Source organism: Muntiacus reevesi, chromosome 2 (genome assembly GCF_963930625.1).
Source record: "Muntiacus reevesi chromosome 2, mMunRee1.1, whole genome shotgun sequence".
Taxonomy (NCBI): Eukaryota; Metazoa; Chordata; class Mammalia; order Artiodactyla; family Cervidae; genus Muntiacus; species Muntiacus reevesi.
The window spans coordinates 85,106,147-85,110,469 of record NC_089250.1 but is presented as its reverse complement, the minus strand read 5'-3'; the positions used below and the strand labels follow the sequence as shown (position 1 = coordinate 85,110,469).

The window sequence follows — 4,323 nt, the reverse complement described above, 5'->3', positions numbered from 1 at the left end:
CTTAATGCCACTGAATTGTTCACTTAAAAATGGTTAAAAGGGTAAAATGGTTGGTTAAAAGGTAATGTATAAATTTTACCACAATTAAAAAAGAGAGTTGCTTTGGGTAACATAGGTGAATGAGACTAGCAGCTGATGAAAAATTTCACCCAAAGTTAAGAGGCATGGCAGATACATTTAAAAGTTCCAATACTGACCCATATATTTTATACAATGTCATCATTCCTCATCAACATCTCTAGCAGAGAAATCACACAAAGGGCCCATCCCATCCCCAGCCACCTCACAGGCCTCAGCCTGGCTACCCTGGTTGTTCTGGACACTTGGTCTTGTGCCCTGGCCAACACCAATGCCCACGCGTGCTTCCTGGTGGATGCCTCGGAGGAGTGCCCCAGGGAGCCCACCACCACCAGGAACCTCTTGGCCACCGTGGCCCAGACTGTTCTGCTTCTAGAGCATAAGTCTCAGGAGACAAGAGACTGCAAAATCAGTGACTCAATCACTTAAAAAGGGCAGAAAAGTCTCCTTGCAGCTTCTAGTAGCCCTAGGTGAAACCTGAAAAGTTCAGAACCCTCCTATTATCCTCCACGGGGCCCTGGCCTCCCCTTCCTTCTCAGCCAGTCTTTTCCACAGTTGCACTGGGACAGTTGGAGTCTTTTCTTATGGTCTCCAGGTCCCCAGCAGAGCAGGAGATTTGCAGTGAGAGAAATAAGCAGAGGAGCCCATGACCTGGGGGCAAAAAAGGGAGGAAGTCAAGGGGCGTGTAAAGCAAGGGGAAGATGCAGGCTGAACACTAGTCCTCTAGGCTGGGTTTCCTCCCTTCAGCTCCAAAAGGAGTTGCAGTGCATCAGTCCAAACGCGAAGGGAACAGAGCCAACAGCTCGGGGATATTTTGAAACTATAATATCTTCAAACATTAAAAAAAAGAGAGAGACTACATACATGAAATGTTATTGTATATTTTTCAAACTTTTAAAGATCTTGGAAATGAAATATCTAGTTGTTTCAAAACCCAATAGATTAATGGGATAACTAAATAGATGAATGGATTAACTAAATGTGGTACGTATATTCAATGGAATTTTTTTCGGTCTTAAAAAGAAACACAACGCACCTGTCCACAGAGTCTGACTACCCCGTGGAAACCCTCTTCACCACCCCCTTGTTGATGCATTCAGGATCCCTAAGTGAGCCTGGTTTCTGGGAAGCCTCATCATAGGCCTGATAAAATCTAGCAGGTGTGAACTGCCCAGGATTTTTGCTGCTGTGAGCTGAGGTAGCGATGAAAATGCCTGGAGGTACCATTCTATCTCAGCTCAGTAAAACACTCCAGGGACTTCCTTGGTGGACCAGCGGTTAAGACTGCACTCCCAATGCAGAGCGCCCGGGTTCAATCCCTGGTCAGGTAACTAGATTCCACATGCCACAACTAAAGATCTCACATGCCACAACTAAGACCCAAAGAAGTCTAGTTCGTTATTTAATTAAAAAAACACTTAAAATAAAGTGGTCTGTGTGTGATCTAAGTCTGGGGTCATAGTCCCAACCACTGATGTACATATTCCCAGAACCTAGTTTTCCTTCTGCCACAGATTCCCATGTGACATTGTGTAAGTCATTCATAAACCGGGCCTTTTTTTCCTTCCCTGTTAGTGATCAAGCGGCCTATGAGCTGAAATTTTAAGAATGTTATTTGAGGACTTGCTATTTAGAAGTCTCTAGTGGATAGATGTTTAATGAATAAAAATGTTTTGAAATGTACTTTTTCATGTCCATGAATTTTGCAAGGTCACTTAGTTCAGGAGGCCTCTTTTGATCACTGGGGTTTACTGCCTAGGTTTCTACTCAACCTTGAATTGACCAACTCCATCCCAAAACAAGCACCAGAAGATAATCATTGGTTTTCTCTTCTTTTGGACAAATCTTTTAATCTGGAGTCCACTATACCTGGGCTTCTCTGCTGGATCAGTAGTAAAGAATCTGCCTGAAATGCAAGAGACTTGGGTTCGATCTCTGGGTCAGGAAGATCCCCTGGAGGAGGAAATGGCAACCTATTTCAGTGTTCTTGCCTGGGATATCCCATGGACAGAGGAGTCTGGGAGGCTACAGTCCATGGGTTGCAAAGAGTCAGACATGACTGAGTACACACATACCTCTATTTCCAGAGAGGTTTCTTTTCTCCCCTGCCCTCTGGGTGTGGGACCAGCTTTGCCTTGTGAATCTTCCCTTGTTGTCTTTACTTGTTTTCTTCTTTGAAGAACTCAAACTTAATCATTTAGATGGCAATTTGCTTATAAATACCACCAATGATTTCTGTGATATACTACATTCCAATGCAACCAGGATTTGCAGCAAAATCTGGTTTTGTACCAATCACTTCTATTAAGCACTCAGATAAACCTCATGTAATTCTGAGAAGATCTGGGGTGCAGTAAGTAGACGAGAATACCATACTTGGAATTCAAGAGTGTGTGTGTTCAGTGGCCGAGTCGTGTCCTACTCTTTGCGACCCCATGGACTATCTATCACCCACCAGGCTCCTCTATTCATGGGATTTCCCAGGCAACAATACTGGAATGGGTTGCCATTTCCTTCTAGAGTTCAAATTCTGACACCTGCTTCCTTTTTTTTTTCAAGTAATGTGACTTGGACAAGTCAGTTCGCTTTTTGGAGCCTCGGTTTTCTCAAATTTCCAAAATAACATTTTTTTCCTATAAGAGCAAACAACTGGGCGGCGGCCTCGAGGACCGGTGCCGCGGCCAGGCGGGGGGCCGACCCGAGGGCCCGGCGCCGTGAAGCGGTACAGCCTAAGCGGCCTCTAAAAGGCGAGTCCAAGACGGCGCTGCTCAAGGCCGCATACGACGTGTCCTCCTTCAGCTTTTTTCAGAGATCCAGCGTTCAGGAGTTCATGACCTTCACAAGTCAGCTGATTGTGGAGCGCGCAGGAAAAGGCAGCCGAGCTTCTGTGAAAGAACAAGAACATCGGTGCCATGTCTACCTGAGAAATGACAGTCTTGCGGGAGTGGTCACTGCTGAGAGTGAGTACCCATCCCGGCTGGCTTTTACCTTGCTAGAGAAGGTTCTAGACGGGTTCTCCAAGCAGGTCGACAGGGTAGACTGGCCAACTGGATCCCCTGATACCATCAGTACACAGGCCTGGACAGTCACCTCAGTAGATACCAGAACCCCCGAGAAGCTGACCCCATGACTAAAGTGCAGGCTGAACTGGATGAGACCAAGATCATCCCGCACAACACCATGGAGTCTTTATTAGAATGAGGTGAGAAGCTCGTGACCTGGTATCCAAATCCGAAGTGCTGGGAATACAGCCTAAAGCCTCCTATAAAACAGCCTGGAAATGAAACTCACGCTGTGCAGTCATGTGACGGCCGCCAGCAGAGGCCCCTGTGCTGGAACTCACCATCATTCACACCAGAACTGCGGCCCCCAGGAGGCAGAGCCACCTCGCAACAACCCAAGTGGGGCAGACTCACCTTCAGCTCTGGAGCTCCTGGGAGAAACTGAAGGGTGGATGGGGACCTGGGGGTGGGGAACGTTCAAATTCACGTGTCTAGTTATTTTTGAAAAGATGCTGAGGCCCCTAAATGTGTATTTGGGGGCCAAATGGAACCATAAAGCTCAGTGGCTCCGTAGATGCTGCAGGGCTCGTTTCTAATTCCCTGGGAAGGATGTGGGCCCCCGACTTGTGCAAGGCCCATGGGGGGCTCAGAGCCAGCTCTTTGTGGATCTTCACATGTTTGGGGTTTGTCTGTGTACTAACTATTAACCCTCAGGGATCAGGGTGCCCAGACTCCAGGACTTGGGAGGGACAGCCACTGTGGGGCTGCAGTGGGCGTGGGGGCCGGGTGGGGGGCTCGGGCCAGTGCTTCCATGTTGGGAGGAGACAGCTACGGGACTTCACAAATCCTGAGACCTGCTTTGCATTCCTGCTGAGGTTGACTTCGACTTTCTGCGGTACCCATCCAGAAAGCAAGTTCCGTAAAGAGCCCTAGAAGTTGGGGAGGGGGCGCTTGCCCTGACTTGCCATTTGGTTTTGAGCATCTGGATCAGAGCACGTGTGCTGCGGTCTCGTGAATGGTGTCACTTGCCTCTCTGGTGACAAGAAAAGACTGTTCTGACAATCACCTGGGACTTACATCTTAGCAAGTGACCTTCACTGTGGCCACCATCACTAGGCACTAGGAGAAGATGCCGGCCAGCCTGGGGGTTCCCAGCATCCACTTGTGGACTGAGATGTCCACAGCCCAGCCCAACCCCCGGCAGAAGCACTGCTGAGCACCACTACCCCGCCCCAGCAGCACG

At 48.3% G+C, this 4,323-nt stretch overlaps 1 pseudogene; it reads left to right on the top strand.

The window, feature by feature from the left end:
- Positions 1-213: 213 nt before the first annotated feature.
- Positions 214-3,386, top strand: LOC136157212 (synaptobrevin homolog YKT6 pseudogene; annotated as a pseudogene).
- Positions 3,387-4,323: the final 937 nt, after the last annotated feature.